The following is a 22,316-nucleotide window of genomic DNA, read 5'->3' on the forward strand; positions in this document are numbered from 1 at the left end:
TGGCGAAAGGCTTAATGGATGAGCAAATTAATTTGATACTCTCACACATATGTATACTAACACACTCCAGTTTCGTGAAGAGGTCACTGAACCAGAAGCCTGATAATAATTTTGAGGAACTCGTTCTGAACTCATAGTGGATATGCCTGCCCAGAGCATCACTAACTACCATGCTGGAGGATGTTGCAGGCATCAGAGCGTCCGTCACATCATCGCAATACTTTTACTGTATCAAATGTTCAGTGTCGACCTGCACTCATCAGTGAAAAGAACTCCAAGAAGGCTCCATTGGCAAATCAGACAAAGCACAGGAGCATGAACAGAATTTCTATGGTCAAACCAGAGCATTTTAATCAAATCTGAATGTTGAGTAGAAAACTCAAATAACTTTCCGATAATTATTTTCAATGGCGTTAAGAAGTGACTTGCTGGTGTGTTTTGGATCATTGTCCTATTCCAGAACCCATTTGCGCTTCAGCTTGAAGTCACAAACCGATGCCCAAACATTCTCCTTCAGGATTTTCTGGTAAAAAGCAGAATTCGTGGTTCCATCGATCACAGCAAATTGTCCTAAAGGAGCAAAGCAGGGAAATGTGATTGTCATGTGGTGTTCAGTTAAGTGTCTTTGTGTTAGGAGTGCAGTCCTGGATGTGCTCTACGGAGGAAGTACAATGCCATAATGTTTATATTGCTACAGGAATTGGCAGGCAAATTCTCCACGTTTGTACTGTTGTATAACTTTTGAAAGTATACCTCAGGGACATTTACTTTTAGACCATTAACATTTTTTGTCAATGAGTAATTGCACATAATCAATTTTCTCAGTGGGCTAGCAGTGGTATAAAAAACTCCCCCCTCTGTTCGCTGCACATTAAGATTAAATATTTATTCCAGGTTGTGTTTAAAGTCTAGCCCTATAGGGAAAAAAATAAATCCATTAGTATGGGTTTAAAATAAAATCTGCTGACTCGTTCCAAAAAAGCGACAACTGGAATGTCAAGTTTATTTATTTTATATTTACTTTATTTATTTGACCTGACTTGACTTGACTTGACTTGGGCCCGTACTGTTTGACAAATAACCATTCACACAAATATTCACAGCTCGTGTCACATTGAGTTTTCAGGTATCCTGACAAACTCGACAAAGATTTGGAGGTGCCTGTGATTCACGACTACTTGTCTATCATTTTAGTGCTATCTACAAGGAAAGTGATTATAATGTTGATGATCTACGATACATCTCAGAAGAGTTGAATAAACAATTAAACTGGGCCTGACTGTCGTTCCTGAAATCGGCTTATGCATCAAGACGTGCCAGGTCTGTAGTCTGGTCAGTTGGGACTGTTGAGTGGCCTTAGAGTGGTGGGAGTGTCCCAGCCCAGATGGCCTACCAATACAGTCAAGAGATTCAATGCTTTTTCTTTTCACCCTCATGAACCAGATGGAGACTATTGTAGATTTAAGAAAGAGGTGGCTACGGGGATGTCTCAAATTTCCAAAATGTCTAATTACTGCAGTGGTTTGTTGTAATCTTTTCAGGGGTTTTTTTTTTGATACAAAAAGAACCCTCCTAGAATGTATTGAAAGCTCCCCAGAGAAATGCTACAAAACCAGGCGGTTTCCCAAAAGATAGGAGAAAAAAGAGAAAAGGGAAGAGAAAGGAGAAGGGGGAAAAAACACATTAAAGCTAGGCAAATGAAGCTGTCTGGGTGAGGAGCATTACACAGCGTTTGTAGGAGAGCTGCCTCTATTTTTAGTGTTTGCATGCATGCGCATGTGTGTGCCAGTCTTTCCCTGGTGAGGTGTGTGATGACTTCCTTAAGTCCAGGCTTTCATGTTCAAGTGAGACAGTCGGAGTGTCGAAATATGTCGGCAGAAATATTCTGGCTAATTGAAACACTTCCCAAATGAAACTGTCAAACAGACACTTCAAACAGAATAGACAAAAACAGTTGAAAGAGAGTCTAGAGGACTTTTTTTTCTTTCTACAGTACAAGTGATCACAATTTTTGGGCTGTGCGAAACTTGTCAAAAAGGAACCAGATGATTTAAATGCAAAACAGTTCACCCAGTTTAAGAGGCTCAAGTGAAAATGAAATAAGTTTTAAAGGGCATGTCCCTTGAGTTGCAAACAAACAAACCGACAAAAAAACACACAGGCAGCGCTAGTTCAAGGCAAACATTACGTCGGTAAGCTAAAAAAGTCATTTAAAGCTTACGATAAAACAATGTCATTCAGTAAAATGCAGACAAGCCTGGAGGTAAATAAGCCAGACAGTATGCATTCTTGTTTGTTCATCTGACTGGTATATGTGACACACACACACGCTCACACATCGGCACTTTCAATCGTAAATGACTGGCAGCGGGGATAATTCACCGTTATTCTGTAATACCCCTACTGTAATTTATTTTCACAGTATAGTTCGGCAATTTGAAGCCGATTTTTGTACGAAGCCACAATGACATGACTCAGGGTGGGATTCAAATAGCAGAATCTTTGGTTCCTGGAGGACCCGGCCTACCTCCTGACCCACAGACACCCCATATTTTAATGTTCCGTGAATTTGACTTAAATTGTGTACCTTCTTTTGCTTCTTCCTCAAACTTATCGGAATGCATCGAACAACTTGTATGCAAGTATTGATAAGGTATCTTTGTGTTTTTGCTGTTTTGTATTCACCACAGTTTTAGGCGATTAATGGAATGTATTTTCTGTCAAGTGGTGGAGATTCGTGTCTATATCACTCATATTTATATATTATATTGTGTGTTATCAAGAATAATTGTCAACTGTGGCCATGTGTAGCCCTTTGAGACGTGTCTGTGATTAAGGGCTCATCAAATTAACTTGACTTAAACATGATTTGGGTTAAAAATCGGACCAACCCAGGTAGTTGGGTCAAACCATTTTGAAATTGAATTTGAAATTGAAACACACCCCCTGGCCCTCCTTCGTAAAAAGTGGGGACCACCGACAATCCAGAAACTGTCCATTATGACCATGCAATGTTGCAGAAGTGGGTCAATCGGGAACGCCCCAAAGGGAGGAAATACCCCTAATATGCAAAAGCATTTGTACATGCCATTACTTTAACGGAATGTCGTGTGTTTGACCCGCAGCAACATTAGCCCGAGCCGGACGTGCAGTTTTACTCCAGGTAACTAACACTGCTTTTCGTGCTAGCTCTGTTTCTATAATTGTAAAATCTGTCATGCAAATCACGTCTTGTGTTTTATTTTAGATGACGACCAGAGACACCGTCTGACTGGTTCAGACGCCAGCAGTACTGTTGCAGCTTATCCATTCAGTTGGGAGGAGCAAAATGTCTAAGGAAAGGACTGAGGAATGTCATCGTGCAGTGCCAAAGTTTGTCGTTAAAGGCCTGCACCCATTTGCCACCGTAGAAGCCCCTGGTTTTCGGTAGGTGATGATTTCTATTGTGGGAGAATGTTTGCATTCTTCACTCTTTGGTTTGTAACATCATATTTGGACAAAGTTGCAATATACGTATATAAAACAAAATGATCATAAACCTCTATGTGCTCCTTTCGGTCTCCCAAATGAGAATCGATAAAGAAGTGAATCATCAAATAGAATCGAAAATGGAATCGTAAAAATCTTATCAGTTCCCATCCCCATTAGGAGAGATGATTGAAATGCTTAGTTATTCAAACACAGTCACTCGATTTCTAATCTCTAACCAACCCAAGATCCCACATTACTCCCAGTCTTCCACGAGCTAAAAGAAACATTTAAAACCCAGTATAAATTACTTGTGTTTGCGTCTAAAGCACTCCATGTTCCTCATTTTACTACACGACCTCTCTGCTCAGCACATCTTAGGCTTCTATCCATCCCCTGCACAAACCACAAATCACAATGAGACAGTCTATTTGCATTTCTGGCCCTAACTCTGTGGAAGCATCTTCCATAATCTGTTAGATCTGCTGAATCCTTGGACTGTTTCAAACAAATGCCTGAAAATGGTCATCAAGCGTTTTTTTTTAACCTCCCTTTTGTTCCCATGCCCGTTTTTTTAAATTATTTTATTCTAGCGCCAGTTCTGTTATGTTTGCACCATTGTCTACATCTCAGTTTCCTTTTTATCCTCTCTCAATTTTGTATGTATAGGTTTGTGAAATGCTTGTTTTGAAAAGTGCAATATATATCAAATAGAAAACATGATAAGTGACTCAGGGAGGCCTCAGAACTTCATTTTAAATAAATCATCCGAGTCCTCAAATTATAAATCAATTCTTAAAATGCCATGCCCAATCGATTGAGTGAACAAATTCCACACCATTACAATCATTATCATTTCCATCGAAAACAGAAACCCCTATCTTTGGCAGACTTCCATGTTAGTGTGACGACAGTCTATCGGACGGACTGAGAGGTTAGTCGACACTTGACCTGGATTACGCGGACGGACAACATTTGTCTGAGTCTGTATTCAGTTGGAACGAGGATGAATGAGGCAAACTGACTAAGAGGCAGTCACGAGAAGCTACGCCATATTGCCTGTGATAAAACTTCTCAACTAAATTTCCTTGCATCCAGGTCAGTTCAGTGTTGCTATCCTCTCACAAAACTTCATTGCAAAACCTGCTTTTAAATGGCAAACGCCACCACTTAAATGTTACCCGTTGCCAATTGTGCAATCTTAGCCGATATTGCGTAACATGCCCATCAACAGCATGCTTTGCGTTAGAAGCAATTTCCAATATGGATAATTTGTAAAACTGACTGACAAGCATATGTTTTCTTTTTTCTTAATCTTATAATTAAATCCATGTGCTCATATTGTTGTTTAATATTAGTAACGATTTTATTTCAGCGGTGAATTTTGTGTGTATGTATCTGTGACATTTACTAAAATGTCATTGAAGGAGAAATTGGAATTTTAATGAGTAGTTTTTCCCTCATACATAGCCTACTTTTGTAAATTGTCAGCAAAAAAAAGATGTACTGTAAACTAAATTGTAAATGACTTCCTTTTGCTCAACTTTTCTCCTGGCTTCAGCATGAAAAGTGAGTTTCTTTACTTGTCATTAGATTTTACTGCCCCGTATGTCATTTTGACAGCTTCATTAAAGAATCTGGCAAAAAGCTGAAGATTCAGTCAGTATGAATACTTCTCAGAATACATGTCCCTGTTACTCTTTCCTCTTTTGTTTCCTTGTGGCCTTTTTGATTCTGTCTCTCTCTTTTCAATGTTGCCCTTCTTTGCTGCTATTGTCACTTGCACCTCGGTCATAAATGTGCTTCATTACTCTTCACGCTCTCTTTTCTTTCTCTCGTTTTCGCCGCATTTGTCGACCACCAACCTTCACCCTCGCCACCTCCTTCTTTCGTCACCAAAGGGGGAAAAAAAAAAATCACTCTTATGGCTGCCGGTTTGTCCCCAGCCTCTCGAAACCGCCTCGATTTGGTATTGGCTGAATGGAGTTTCTGGTATATTGGTATTGGCTGGCCTCCGCAGAGGAGGTGGAGCTGTTTTACTTGATCAATGCCCTATAGTGATGGGGGCTGTTGGCGTTTGGAGGGGGGGTAGTAGGTGTGCCAGACACACAGCACAGCAGCCGTCAGCATTGGCAGCCCTCCATGAAACAGAGCATGGGGATGGCATGACCTTCAGACACTCAGGAATAGACACACACACATGCACACAATTGCAAATCATACAAAGTGAAATGTCTGCAGGCCACACCCAAAATTCACCCCGCCTCCAGTGTAGAGGCAGACACAAAGTATGGCAAATAGACATGGCATCACCTTGAGAAGGGCAAGGAAAAAAAGTACAGCTATGCAAGCACTGACTAGACTGCAAAGGCTGTCATTTGCTCTGAATATATTTTGGGATACGTGAATGGAATTATAGGACATAGTCTTCTTTGAGAATATGAATTTTGAGTGATTTTTTTAAAATCCTCTATTTTGCCCTTCTTGTGAACATTATCAAATGTTTTATTTATGGATTCATATTTAATACAGATTTAAAAGAAATCATGAAGGTTTCAAATAACTTTAATAGTTTAAATGATTATTTACAAAAATAATCTGGTTTTAGTGCAGCCCAATGATGACTTGATTACCTGAACTGTGTTTAATATACAGCATTGTTTTTAATCAATTACAAATTGATCGGTAATTACGCCTCAGTACCATTCAAAATACAAAATAAAAATGACATGCACATAAAAAAAAAGACATTTTTAAATCGCAGAAAGTATTACATTGAAATAAATTGGACAAAAAACCATAAAGTTAAGATCTTTCCTCCGCTCGCTCCACCCAGATAAAAAACACCTCCCTAAGCTTTGACCTCGCATCGTCCACCTGCCGATTCCGTCCCCTCCCCTCTCGTCAGCCCTACGCAGGCCCCCCATGTAGTAAACCTATTAACAGACCCTGTTTCACTGTATTGATGCCTCTCCTTTTGCCTGTGCAGCTGCTGTGATGAATAAATAGGATGAAACCGGGAACCTCAACATCCCGTACTATTGTTTCACTTATTGCCGAGGGATAGATGGAAGGCTACAATATGTTGGCTGCACTCCATGACAACTCTTTCATATTGTTATAGTAGATACTAATAATTGAATGCACCAAGTTGCCTTCATGGGGATGATCATGTTAAATTCTGGATGACATATTAAGAAGGGTGTTTTTTTAAAATGTTTATCATTTTATGTGTAGTTTAAGTTTTTAACAGTTGGTTGCATTGTGTCACGACATGAGAGGGGTAAAATATCAGGAATATATGTATGTCCAAGCATTCAATTTATATAGCGCTTTTCAAGGACCCAAAGAAGCTTATGTAACGTTAGCCTCTATTCTATTTTTATTTTAAATTGACTTTCAAGATGACATGTCTGTTCTTAGTGTTGGATTTGATCAAAAAAATGTCCTCCAAAAATGCGACTCATACTCCAGCGCGATTTATATATGTATTCTCCTTCTTTATTGTGCATTTAACTTTGTGCACCCTGGAACCAGTGCTTTACGGCCAATCCAAATTAGGGCGGTAGAGAACCCATGCCGAGTACACCCTGCGTGACATGGAGGAAATTAAAATTAGTCTAGCTGGAGTTTGTGCATGACTGACACGTAAACTGAAAGATCTCCACTTTGAGTGGTGTAAGCAATGAAGTGTTCTATGCACTAACATATGCTGTCCTTGAGCAGGCCGTGACTGCACTCTACATTGCGAAATGCTCCATGACATTGCAGGAAAGTGCTTTCATTTGGCAGAATAAAAACACCTTTTGTCTGATTTCAACAGATCGTATACAGTAAATGCCGCATAATAAGACTCAATCTCATATTACCGTAAAGTGATGATTTGTGTATGTTCCAAGCAATAGTATCTACAAGCATTCAGGAAATCACGATCATGGCAGTGATCTTGGAAGATGTGTGACTCTTGAGGAGAAAGCTCGTGTTTATAATGCGAACATTAATAACGCTTATTACAACCATATCGCCGCCGTTAATGACTGCAGAAATGAGAGAAAAGAATGAAGGATTGAAATGGATATGACTAGAGGCAAATAATAAATTGGCTCAAAAGCCTGTAAAGATTTATGAGGACACAGAGAGGAGAAGAGTGAAAGAGAGCAAGAGCTGGGGTTCATCCCGAGTTTGTCTGTGATATGACTGAATGTGCCTCAGTCACTTTTGCGGGATATATTCTTTCTTTGCTGACCTCAAGGGCCGCCATTCTTTTGCTGCCCCCCTACTCTATATATATATTCTGTTCGCTTCCTGCCGCTTGGGACAATTTATTTTATTTTTTATTTTCTTCTTTTTTTTTTTTTTACTTTGAGTCTCCTTTTAAATCCATTTATTACCCATGCTCATCCATGAAATACTACAGCTGTCATATATAAGATGTTAAAATTAGTACAATACGTGGTCAAAGTGTTGGCCCAAACCTGCTCTGTGTCTCATCATGGGCAACTCCAGTGGAAGAGAGTCCAAAAACTTTCGAGAAGACAGAGCACAAGCTACATGGAGGCAAATTTTTCTGCCTTGCACACCAGGTCAAGCTCAGGGGACTTTCCACGTCCCTAGAGCCAGTCATTCTTGGTCTCGTCCCTCATCCAGGACTTGACCCTGCAAGGAGCATAAAGCCCCAGACAGCTCTTAGGATCATTAGGCCACTCAAACCTCTCCACCATGACAAGGTGATGACTCGTGGAGAGGACCCCCATGAAATATCTCCCACATTTATTTAGATGGACTGTGTGTCACATCTTAACCTGGCAGCCATCTCACATTCACATAAAACCCCCTCCCCCTTCTTCCTAACCTGTCGATTCCGATGACAGAATGTTATGTGTGTAATTTTAGATGCTAAAGAAAATTTATAAATCTTCACATACAGTACAAATACATTCATGAGAGTCGATGCGTGCATGTCGTGCATAATGCGAGAGTGTCCACCTCACTTTTTCTCGCTTGCTGAGAGAGGATGGGGTAATCTGCACCCGTTTCCATGGCACCAGACAGACTTTGCTTGGCGAAGGCACGTAGCTTCCTCACTCTATTTCCCCGGAGCCCTCCTCTCTGGAGTGTGTGTGCATGTGTATGTGTGTGTGTGTGAGTCTATGAATAGTCCTGTATATTCATACACGAATCATGATGCACAAAAGGAAATGGGGAAAAAAATGGACATGCAGAGTAAATATTTACTGAGGGCACAGTGGAACTCTGATGGAAACAAAGCACAGGTGCAAATATTTTTAAGTACCTCTATTGATTCCACATACAATGATGTCATATTTATAAATTCAGGAGGAAACTGTGCGACGATTCATCAAAAGATTTTATGCTGAGTAGAAATCCTATTTTATTTCCCCACTAAACATACTGGTCACTTTTCATTTACTTCTGTTCTGATTTGTACGAATTTAAAAAATGGAATTGATGCAACTCTGTCACAACAAAATACATAAAAACTAAACAAAGAAGATACATCACAGCAATTAAACAAATAATCCAAACCTTCCCCAAATTTGTTCGAGGTGTACATATATGTGTTTAGAATATTTGCTTGTATACACATCCAGGCTTGTCTTCATTTAATACATGATGTTTAATTCCTCTGAAAGAATTGCTTCCCAGTCCTGATGCAATTGCATCTCTTCATCTCAAAAGGCAATCACTGTGTTTAGAGCCACTTTCCTCGCAGCATCCACTGCCAGCTCATACCCATCCATCTATCTCCAGACTCCAGCCTAGCTGAATAATTTAGCAGGCTATATTTCGAGCCATCTGCTTCTCTCTCTTACTCTCCCTACCTCATTCCTCTTCTCTCCACGGCACATTCTCTCCACTCTAGTTGTCTCTCTTAGGTCCGTAATGTTCCACAAACAAAATTCAAATGACAAAATTAGCAAAAACATCCATTTTATAAGGGCACTCCCAGCTCCTGCTACCATTATTGCTGCATGGAGTAATACTGTGCAAAAATCAATGCAAGAAAACAGAACAACAGTACTATTGTACTAAAAGGTTCGATTTCTACCGCAGTTGAACCACCTGAGTTTTGAAAGACTGCTGACTGAGGCAGAACTTCAGAATCTAACAGGAGGCAGACTAATTAACCTGCAATTGGGTCCTGACCAATCCAGGGTGTACTATAAGCAATACTTAAAGCAGTATTGTTGGATGGATGGATGGATGGATGGATGGATGGATGGATGGATGGATGGATGGATGGATGGATGGATGGATGGATGGATGGATGGATGGATGGATGGATGGATGGATGGATGGATGGATGGATGGATGGAAGTATGGATCGATGGATGGATCGATGGATGGATCGATGGATGGATCGATGGATGGATCGATGGATGGATCGATGCATGAGTGCATGGATCGATCCATCGGTCAATTTACATCAATGCCGTCTACAACCACAGTCATAATCTTAATATGAATAGCTCTCCAGAAGACAACATTCTTCTCTTTGTAATAGTTGTCCAGGTGTTTATGGCACCACTGCCAGCAAAGAGCAACACTGCCAGCAGAGGGCGGCAGAACACATCATTACTCATCTTAAGTTAACTGTACGTTTCAATGTATTCAGATGGATGCTTAGTGCTAACAACGACGGCTTAAGAGTGAAACTGAGTATGTTCACATGAACAGAAACAGAAGTGACGAGCACAACCCTCCTCTCTGGTATCACCGAAGAGCAGCTTGGGACACTTCGGCAAAGACAATGTTAATAGTGGGGGACCACAGACAAAAGTAATTACTGGTTAAAAATAAAAAAGACGCTCATCGGCACAACAACAAAAAAATGCAAAAAATGAATTTTTACAGTTGAGTTTCTTCTGGAACACATAAATGCAGGATTACGGTTTCCAAAAGGTCAATTTGAGTTGACAGTTAATTCTCATTAATCAACAGGATAGTAGAACCTGCTGTTCAGCTTGTCAGGCAGCCTGACCTGCTGCCTGGCTATAAAAATAATCTGCTGATCTACCGTCTGCGATGTGGCAGCCCTTAGGACACCAGCGTGTATTACAAACGCACCATCTTTTTTTACAACAGGCTGATGCGAAGCATGACCTGCAATGACTGGCGTCATTTATTTATATAATCTCAGTCAGACTGCAAACCCAGTGAACTGAAGTGCAATTTAAGTGTGGCAACCAGGCAGACTCCAAGTCGAACAAGTCTGCTGTGGCCTTCTTGACACCTTTGTAATCGAACCGCTGATCAGCCGGATGCACTTAGCCCGCGGTCCCCTCACAGCTCTGAGATATTACAACCTCGAGCTGTATCCTGTTTCTAGGAACTGCAGAACGATGTGGGGCTGAACTCACTGTAAGGTAAATTGTGGGGGGGGATGAAGGGGGAAGAGGTGTCCTGTTTAAAATGGCTTCAGAGTGAGGTGTGTATTTGCAGCCAGTTGCAGAATTTGCAGATTCCAGCTAAGCCTTGCCTGCATTTTGCTCAAGTCAGTCAGTTGAGACAGGGATCACTTGGACTCCGACAAGATGGAATTTGAAAAAAAAATAAAGGCTTATGGGCACTGGGAAGAAACTGGTTGGGGCTTAAGGTCACTGACAAAAGGAGGAAGAGGAGCCAAGGCAGAATGAGAAGGTGGTGCAAGGAGGAAGAAGAGAGGGAGAGTGGATGAAGGGGCTCGAAAGGGGGAAGCACAGGGTGGAAGGCGGGAGGGGGCTGCTGCTTGCTTGCTTGCTTGCTTACTGCTGATGCCGGAGCACAGCACGGCCAGGCTGAACCGAGTGAACTGGAATAGAGGTCAGGGAGTCCAACATTCCTCTGGAACACTGTGTTTACACTGTGTAGCAGAGGGAAAGGCGGTGGGGGCCGGAGAGGGAGGAGCGAGGGGTTGCGAGGGGGACGACGGAGAGGGAAGGAAATCATTTCCCGCTTACACTGTGGAAGGTAATGTGACACGGATGTGGGGGACGCATATGCATATGTATGTCAAAATTCAGTGTCTATGTACAACACACGTTTTTTTACTTTCAACAAAGTCAAAAGGAGTTGAAGATTACGTCATGTGTTTTCAAAACCTAATGTATGTAATTCTGAAGGCTGCATTTTTGTAAAAGAATGTATATCATGTATTATTTCCCTTTAGTTCCCTAAACATGTTTTTTAAAATATTTGCAATGATTATGTGCCTGTTTTAGGAAAAGATGCAACAAGGGAATGGCAGCTGTTTGTGTACTTATTAAACAAAACCGTACATTAATTAAAAAATAATACGTCAGAGAAATTCATGTTGCTGATAACTTCATTGGAAATCGTAAACCTCCTAGACACTTCTCATAAATGCTAATATGAATCGTGTTTTTAAATCACACGCAAACACATATACACAAACTGAAATGCACATCATCTCCCACTGATTGAACCCTCCACAGTATATCCAATAATGACAATTACTTTCCCCATCTGCTGGTACAACCAAGAAACTACAGTGTGTAATCAGCTTACCCAATCAACCCCTTATAAATGCAGACACTGTTTTCTATTGATTTTTTTTTTTTTACCATTGTAGAAACTCAACTATCAGCTTTACATGCTTAAAGAATTATCTACAGCGTAATTGTGTTAGCAATATTTGACTGCTGGATTTTTGACAAACATATAGTAAATGCTTATTTAAAACATTGCTGTTAGACTAGTAACTAAAATCAAAACACGACACTCCTACACAGTATGGCGTGTGCCACATATTGCACATAGATGTATTTTTGTATTTTGTAGTTTCCCCACTTTGGTTAAAGTTTTTCCACATTCTATTCTATTCTATTCTATTCTATTCTATTCTATTCTATTCTATTCTATTCTATTCTATTCTATTCTATTCTATTCTATTCTTACAACTGTAGAGAGTAAAAATAAACATGACATTGCAATGGTGGCGTGTACCAAAATGAAACTAATAAAATAGTTCTTAATCAAAAGAATGTTGAACAACAATAATTCAAAAACCAGCCAAGGTTTAAGTACAGTAAACTTTGAAGACTTGTTTTCACTTTCCGAATTTAAAATTGAGGGAGAACGTAACAACAGTGGTGGAAGATAGCCAAGGTAAGTGAGGCGTAAGCGTTCAAACAAATTGTGTTGACAATTTCTTTCTCTCTTTCACTTCTCCACATCTCATCCACCTTTCTACAGAGTCAGGCTCTTCCTATTTCTCAATGAGAGGCAGAATTATTTTGTCTGAGCTGGCACCTTTGATATTTGGTATTTTTATACCCTCAGTAGTTCCATAGATGTCTGCTGTCTCTTATGATTTACTGCAACCTATTGTGCCTAGGCACTTTAGTCGATCGACTAGTGACTTTTTTTTTTTCTACACCCGGGAATGCGAGGAACGTAATTTTGATGAATTTATATGCCCCGCACATGTGAAGAAATTGACAATACCTGTAAAGAGGAATGAACCAAACAAGTGCATCAAGGCTTGTCTCATCATGAAAATCATTCGGATACACCAGATTTTATGCTCGAGCGCAGCTGCGCTGTCTAGAAATATAGAGCTCCCTGTCTCCATCTTTTTACTCTCCACCATTCTGTCCTTTATTTTCCCATCAATGTTATTTTTTTCTAAATGTTGAGTTAAACCTTTGAGTAAAAAAAATCATGAAATAAAAATAAACCAAATGCATGTGCATAATTCTTTTGGCATTTATTTTGTTGGGGGCTAACCAGTCAGTCACCTGACTAGCTATTTAAGTAGTTTCTATTCAAAAGTAATTCATTGAATTCAATTTAATTCAATGTCACACGCACCGTTTTCAAAAACACTAGTCTAAAAACAAGTAGGATGGCTGTTTTGTCAAAATTATCATTCGATTTATATTTGATAATTGGAGCGAAGCTGCGATAAACACATCCTTGATGTATTGAATTTAAACTTTAATGTGGAAAAACACATTAGAAGAACACATCACTTTTCTCATTCAAGTGATTGTTTGCTCTTCAGAATTGTTCCTGAAAAATCTTGCATCTGTCCGTCCGTCCGTCCGTCGATCCATGACATATAAAGTAACAAATTTTGAGTCTCGTTCCCATTTATCCTCATTCACATTTATTTTGACTCTGTTAGCGTTTTAAACATTTATTGGCTGACCTTCTTTAGCTTTTGATACCCTCTGTACATTTCTCACTTGACTTGTGCAGGGAGCCTGGGTGAGAGTATGAATGTTTTTTTTTCTTTGTTGTATTGGCAACCGAAAATTATTGGCTGGCTGTTACATTTAATAAAGAGTGACATATAAGTAGTAATACGTCTTTACATCTTTCATAATAGACAGTGCTTTGGTGCCATCTTGTGGCACATTATAGCATTTTAAAAAAGGGTTTTAAAAACTGCCATTAGGTGACTTTTTCCCCTCAAAGTTACTGATAGTGTTGTGAGCATGTTAATTTGTTACTCTGTGATGGTATGGGTAAATCAGCTTTTATTTTTATTGCTGTCGATTATTACTACCTTCATTTATTTTAGGCCTCTTTAAATTTCGCAGTCGATGTAAACAGACAAACATGATTAGCCGAGAAATCAGGATTGGGTAGTAAACCCTGCAGCGTAAAGCAAATCTAAGCGTCTGCAGTCCACGAGGAGCAATTGCCTCTGGGATCTGATGTGCAGGTACGCCTGACTGTCCCTTTTTCCTTTCAGCGAGACAAAGTGAAGCAGCATCACACAGTCTCCCCGAGGGAGGTGGACATATGCGGTTAGCAGGATGGCTTTGGAGACATCGGCTGACCACCAAAATAATGACTTGTCACTCGGGAGGGGGGCAGCCATAATTTTACACCTTGAAATAAGGCTGTCTTGGGGATAGTCTGCTTCCTTTCCTCGCCTGCTCAGGTTTCATTTACAGCATTTTCATAAGCCACATTTTCTCTCACTGCGCTTTCTCTTGCAGTCTGCGCTGCTCCCTTACTTTCATTACAATCCGATGCCATCTTATGTGCCAGTCATCCGTGTCACATTTATTGCAAAAGTAGATGCCATAGTATCAAAAAGGACAAGGCATAAATCAGTGTTTCCAGTCTCTTGAACTGGAAACAGCCTCATCTTCTCTTATGATAAGAGCTGACATGGAATGTATTCTCCAAAGTTTTACCAGTTACTTGCTCAAACATCTTCAACAAGTTTTTTAAGTTGATATATTTAATGTCATATGTGTATTTTGTAAAAAAACAAACAAACCCAAATAAATAAATAAATAAACAAAAGTAAAAATTCCCTGTATTAAAGGATACAATTAACATTAAAGGTCTCTAAATTGCAAACTTTGGGAATTACAAAATCCCACAACCAGGGTACACCCTGAACTGGTCACCAACCAATTGTTGGGCACATAGAGACAAAAACATTTTCATCCACAATCACACTTACGCACAATTTGGTGTGGACGATCGGCGTACCATGCATGTTTTTCAGAATGTGGGAGGAGGAATGCAAATCCCAGACAGGAAGGCTGAAGTTGGAATCAAACCCTGCACCTATAAACAGTTCGGCAGACTTGCCAACCAGTGCACCGCCCGGTGAGAAAATCAGTTGCTAATTTCATGATTCTTCTCAACTCTGCTTTTAGGTTGGAACATGTGCACATGACATGACCGAAATATAGATTTCTGCTCATATGTTTGTCTCGTATTCCTCATTTCAAAATAAACATTCTCTGTGGTCCTTGGCCCAAAGCCAGTAGTGAAGGAGCAATGTCCCCCCCCCAACCCCCTTCAAAAAACAGAGTCAATAAATATGCCTTTCCTTCAGCCCAATGTCATGAGTACATTCTGGTCACATTTTGAAACATGTCTTCCTTCCACAGGAAACTAACTATAATCACACACACACACCAGTATGTGCATTTTTTTTTTTTTTACTATTAAAAAGTGATGGACATTAGTAACGCCCATGATAATTTCAAACATTGCAAGAATCCTAAAACCAGATGCATTAGTAAAATTGAGCAATATGAAGCAAAAAAAGAAAGGTATGCATAACAATTCAAATGTGCCCTTAACATGACCCGCTCACATGTACCGTATTTTCCGGCCTATAAGGCGCACCGGACTATAAGGCGCGCCTTCAATGAATGGCCCATTTTAAAACTTTATCCTTATATAAGGCGCACCGGACTATAAGGCGCACCATTAATGCATCATGTCAGATTTTTAATCCAAATCAAATCATTCTCCATTTTATCTTTTTTATTTCAACTTCAGACGGAACAAATTACTTTATAATCATAAAATAATGATCCATAGTCTTTTTGAGTCATGATTCATAGTCTTCAGCGGGCCACTTATGGTTGATTTCATGACACAATACTTCGGGCCAGTTTGAATTTAGGAATTTGGTCCATATATAAGGCGCACCGGACTATAAGGCGCACTGTTGGTTTTTGAGAAAATTTGAGGTTTTTAGGTGCGCCTTATAGGGCGGAAAATACGGTACCCAAGAGGCCCGATTCTAAAATCCCCAACCTTCATAGCCCATCACACCCACTACCTATGGGATTAAAGCTTTTAAAAGAAATGGATTTTATGAACGGAAGGATTTACTTTTTGTTCTGCGACTGCTCTGTAATTGCTTCCAACGTTGCAGTGTTAAAAAGACAGGCACCATTGGTTCTTTCTACAAAGAACAAATCCTTCCAGTTAACAGGACTTTTTAGTCTCTTACAAAGCGGCCTATCACACCAAATTTTGGACTGCACTGCAAAGATTGTCACTGTGCGTTTAGATAATGTTACGCAACCTCTGAGCTCTGATCAATTGGTATTAGTCGCTTTTTTGTGGACAAAGGATTTAGATTTGGACTGGTGTCATCCATTTGAATCCCATCTGTTTGAGCTGTTTGATATTATTTGTCAGAAGTCTTCACTTACACCCACCAGGGTAGAATATATGTACTCTGTACTTGTGTCAATGTTCACATTTCAGAGATTGACCAACATTTGGGGGAAAAAAATAATTATGTATTTATATTGTGTAATATTGTATATTGTGTGTATATATAGTGCATTCAATGACCGCTCAGAAAGTAGCACCGTATTTTCCACACCACAAGGCGCACTTAAAAGCGTTTAATTTTCACAAAAAACAAAGATGCGCCTTTTAATAAGATGCGCCTTTTGTGTGGACCGAATTCCAAAATCTGGAAATGTTATGTGGCTTCCGACACAGGAAAGTAATATGTAGATGTAAAATGTAGACCCAAAGAACCAGTCAGAGGATATTGCGTTTTTCGTAAAACACAGACCGGGACGGTAAACCAATCAGAGAACCGTACGTGATACGTAGAGTACGTATCTCCGTTACCATTGATAAATAAATACTGTTTGTGCAAAGAAAACAGCATTAGGACAAAGAGACATGCTTACAAGGCACAATTCAAGCTTTCTGGGATCATTGCCGAAGAGCAAAGTGAACCTTTCATGATTAACGGCAAACTTGTTTGATTCAGATACAGAAGATAAGGACTTTGATCGATATGCGTATGCATATTGATTAACAATAATGTGAGTACAGTACATGGTTAAATAGTGGAATAGTAGATTGAGTCTCAAACTGAATCAGAAATTTCCACTGCGTTACAAATCATGAATCATAATTCATTTGTGAATCGTCACGAAGAGGAGGAATCAAACCCACAACCTCTGAACTGTAAGGTGGACGTGCTAACCAGTGCGCCACCTTTTCAAGTTTGGGCTCATAATCATAAGGAAGGCTTTATCTGCAAAGGCTCACATGTCCATGTCCATGACTGTAAATACTCATCCAAAGAGCAGAAATGCAACAACTTCTTACTGTATAGACCCAGTATTAATTGAAAAGTGCAGATGCCCCTTCAAGCTTCATCAAGGCCAGGCCAGTCCTTGTGCACAGCGCTGAGCAAGACCAGACCAGACCAGACCAGACTCACAGGGGATTTCATCTGAATTCAATTTCCCCTCTGGCCTCAGTGGCGGCAGCTTGAGCCGTGGCTAAACAAAGAGCCGAGCTTCACATTGAACGTGAGAACCCCCTCATCTTCTGACCTCTATTACCATATGAATGGGCCTGAAAATGTAACTGGAAGCAAAGAGTGACAGACAGGAATGGGAGAATCCAGGCCAAAATGGCTCATTTTCAGATCAATCCTTACCTGTCATGCCCACCTGGGATTACAATCGGACGCATTAGAGATGTCAATATGAAGGGGAATTAAATCACGCATTATAGCTTATTTGGATTTTTAAATTACTGCCAAGACTCCACATTTAACCTGGTTAAAGAGAAATGAGAACAAATTGACAACTCTAGTGTTGCAGTTCTCGAAATTGAGATGTCTAGAGACTGATCTTGCGACCGTCTTTTTTAGTCTCGATCTTGTCTCGGAATTGAAGGCATTTTTATTCGGTCTTATCTCGGTCTCTCAGACAGGGCGGACTCGGAATCTTTGATCAAAATCAGTCAAGACCAAACCAGCACAACTTTGATCAATGGGAAACGTGAACAGTGCGAAAGCTTGGAGACTACTCAAGATGCGGCTCCCAGGAAAAATAAGGAAAAATATCGACAAACTTGTCAGTAATTAAGTTTGATTTCTAAATCAAAAAAGATTTCATTTGCCAAGTGAAATGGAAACACATGCACCTCCAACATTTATTTGCGCACTAAAAGAAGCATAAAGAGGTAAAGTAACCGTTTCACCGTAATTTCAACAATTACTATTTTGGCCTATCATTCGATGAGAAAATAATGAACACAATATTTTTTGGGGGACTGATAAATGCTCATTTGCATGCACAATAGTTTGCAACACAATAGTTTTTTTTTTCGTTTTTTTTGGGACTGATAAATGCTCATTTGCATGCATGCTTATTTACATACATCAACATTCACTATCGCTGCTTTCCTCGCACATGTACCCAAACACGCGGACATGCACACACGTCTACAGCTCAATATGTACAAAACACTAGCGTGGGTGATAAAGCACTACCAACTCATTAATATTTACTATATCCATTTGAGATTTTGAGAAGTGACAAGAGTTCATAAAATGGCAAAACAAAAACGTGTCTATGTTATTGCTGACTACTTTTTATATAATCTTCTGACCCCAATACATTGAGAAGCAAAATTTAAATGTTTTCTTTCTAAGATGGAATTCTATCTAGTCACCCCAGGGAACCTCACGACTGACATCTCAACCAGTAAACCAAACAAACTCATGACAGCTGATACATAGTATGGACTCTGCTCTGTGCAATGGCTCCATCATCCAACTTCAGATCAATTCACTTCCCACAGTGTAAAGTCCTATTTCCAAAACACGCACATTAGCTTATGTTAAAGCACAGGTGTCAAACTCAAGGCCCGGGGGCCAGATATGGCCCGCGAAGACAAATTGTGCATCCAATTCGTGTTTCATTACTAGAATTGCAAATTGTCTTCACTTTTAATAATATCTATTTTTTTATAATATTTAACCGGTTTTCACTCGTCTGATTTGAAAACGAGTTGTTTGTCAGTTTGTTTTGTAGCTTTTACTGTATATAATATGCAGTGCTCATACATTTATTTGGGTTGACAGTCATAATGGCCCTCCGAAAGAAGCTATGACTACAATGCGACCCGCCCAAAAAATGAGTTTGGCACCCCTGTGTTAAAGAATACAGTAAAGCAGAGCAGTCATTCAAATAAAGCACAAAAACTGGAGATGAGAGAAACACAGCACACAACCATGTAAATCAGTTTGATCATTAATCAAAAATCTGTAGTTTGCAACAAAAATCCTCTTTATCTTAAACCCCTCGAGCTCACATTAAATCTCTGTATCTAAACTCTTGAGCATCAGAGTCAGTGGTGATTTCTCACATCTCAATTACTTTTGCATCTGGAGGGGAAAAAAACTCACTTGAAGCTTTGTTTGGCTCAATACAGAACCAGCCTCTCCATCATCCAGCAACCCATAAGCTTTCCTTTCTATTTGCTGATCATTAAACTGTAACTCTGTAAAAGCCCCTTGAGGTTGCGTTTTTGAATGTGTGCCATGTTGAACAGGCTGGAATTGAGGATCCAAGACAACAGAGAGAGAAATAAAAGTCTTTAGACGAAGGCTCCAGGCCAGTAGACCCCCTATGTGTGTATGATAATGTACCATGGTTGTAGTTTCATTGTAATGAGATGATAGAGTCATGATGATGACCTGTCACGACCGCAGAGGGAGGCAGGCTTTGGCAATGGGACAAAATCTGAAAGGGAGGTCAGAGGGAAATTATAGCACTAGACTTGATATCTCCATTCAGAAGCTGCACTGGGAACTTGGTCACACTGAATGCAGCCCAATTATTTCAATACGTCCACGATGTTGGGAAGGGAAGACCACAGAAAGGGGTCGGAGGAAAAAAGGAGGTGGGGGGGAACATTCAGTCTGGCATGGCGATAGAGGTAACAAGTTCACGGCCCTTTCAGAAAACATGGCTGCCTGCCGCGTGATGGATCATGGAGCCTTAGATTGGCCCTCACTGATGGGAGCCAGGGGAAGAATGCATGGGAAACATCTTTCTGCCAGAAACAGGACTAAACCTGGTGTTCAAATAAATTACCTCCGAAAGGTTCAGCTAAAACATGACATGTAAAATCAAATGAAAGCCTCTGACAGCTCTAAAAATAAGGTCCTTTCATTTTTAAGACATAACAGTCATGTAACACCAAGCAGCACAGTAGATATCTATCTATCTATCTATCTATCTATCTATCTATCTATCTATCTATCTATCTATCTATCTATCTATCTATCTATCTATCTATCTATCTATCTATCTATCTATCTATCTATCTATCTATCTATCTATCTATCTATCTATCTATCTATCTATCTATCTATCTATCTATCTATCTATCTATCTATCTATCTATCTATATATATATATATATATATATATATATATATATATATATATAGATATATATCTTGGCAATGACACCTGACAAAGTGATAAGTGTCACTTGTGAAATGATAAACTGTGTTTGAAGTATTTCAAATTGGCAGTACAGAAAAAGCATAAATGTAAACTAACTATGAATTAGTTATTAGTTTGGCTCATACAGGGATGACTCCAGGATTTTTTCTCTCCTGGGGCTGAAGATGGCCTCGAGGTGCTGAGAAATATATCTTTTTTTTATAAATATAATTTATAAATTTCTGGTTGGGTGGATGTATTTTTTAATATCAAGTAAAACGCTGAAGAGGCTTAACAGGTTTGACAGATTTCCGATGGGGCTTCAGCCTTCCCATTATCCCGGTGTAGCGCCACCACATTAGACCGATGATTACCAACCAGAGTACCACGGCTGAAATCTGCCTGCACAATTCGTGAAACAAAATGGATGGAATATATCACTATATCCATTAGCCAAAGAGTCACAGCTTGTTCCAATGTAGGCCCATTTGCCCAATGTGCAGCAGTATTAACTCTACAAAAAAATATCAAATAGAAGTCACTAAATATACTCAGCTGCCATAAGTAATCAGTAGTACACTAAATCCTGGCCTTTTGTAAAAAGTGCTAACCGCAGAAGGAGAAATCTGGCCTATCCATCCTTATTGTTTGGCCTTGGCAGAGGTTTGCTACAAAGTGCTTTTATATAATCCTGCTTTAACTGTTTGGTTCCCTTAAGGTGGTTTGGCCCACTTCCAAATCCCAGGAATAATAAACCTGCCGCCAACGAGTCCCCAGGAGTCCAATGCTGTCATCTAGTTGTCAGTATCAAGGAATGGTGCAAAAGCTCCTAAAACAAAACCTGACGGGTGTCACTGAAAGAGAACAAACAAAGCTCGGGTGAGCTGCTAGAGAGGTCAACATCGAGACCGCAATAATAAAAGTGTACCATTGTGAAAATGGAATCCCCAGCTAATCTATGCTAATCCATTACAGACATTAATATTGTAAATTCACAATGACCGAACTAAATAACATTAAAGGATTTAGGAGATTTCGGATTAGGACTGAGACGTCTCAAACTGCATTATTAAGCATACAAATACCATACAGTAAATAAACAATATTATTCACTTTATAAGAAAAATCAGAATGTAAATAATGTAAAATCATTTTGATTTAGCCTATCAAGCAATCACAACCAAACTGCAAATACAATTACACAGTCTATATTATGTTTTTGGAACTGAACACAGAAATGCTCATCTTCATCTTAACCTGTGCTGTAGTCTCCCACGTGATCACTCAGCAAACTGTACATCTGAGTTTTCCCCCTCATCTCATCCACGTGTTTCAAATTTGGTGAGTTTGTCCACCCTGAACACGTGTATGCATGCAAACAAGGATTTTAGCATGCTGGGCACTGGAAGAACAGAGCAGATTCTATTATTTGTTCTGTTGTATAACATTCAGCAGCTATTTGCACTACTACTAAGAAATTAATTCTGAATGATTACAAGCAGAAAAAGGATATGAGTAGTTGTTATTTTCTGGGTACTGACCTGGACAGCAGAGCAAAGACAGCGGCGGTAAGACCCTCCTCATCTTGCTTCACTTCTCAGATTTCAAACTCCACGTCCAGCCTCTTGAAGTTGGTCTGAGGTGGTAAAAGGAGGGAGTGAACTGGAGGATAAAACGGGATAAACTCTCTCCACATCCTTTCTATAGTTTTCTTGCTGTCCTCCACTAGGTTTCACATCCTCTTGCTCAGCCTTAGCACACAATTGTCCAAATACTACAGGATAAAATTAAAATAACAGGGAGAAAGGGAAGGAGGGAGGTACGGATGGAGGAAAG

The 22,316-nt window shown here is 39.7% G+C and overlaps 1 long non-coding RNA gene across 1 annotated transcript; it reads left to right on the forward strand.

Moving 5' to 3' along the window:
* Positions 1–3,123: 3,123 nt before the first annotated feature.
* On the forward strand, positions 3,124–15,229 carry LOC133156025 (uncharacterized). The gene is made up of 3 exons (XR_009714770.1): positions 3,124–3,163; positions 3,248–3,426; positions 14,963–15,229. It is a non-coding gene; the product is annotated as an uncharacterized LOC133156025 (long non-coding RNA).
* The last annotated feature ends 7,087 nt before the right edge of the window (positions 15,230–22,316 follow it).

This window comes from Syngnathus typhle, linkage group LG6, assembly GCF_033458585.1.
Source record: "Syngnathus typhle isolate RoL2023-S1 ecotype Sweden linkage group LG6, RoL_Styp_1.0, whole genome shotgun sequence".
Lineage (NCBI taxonomy): Eukaryota > Metazoa > Chordata > Actinopteri > Syngnathiformes > Syngnathidae > Syngnathus > Syngnathus typhle.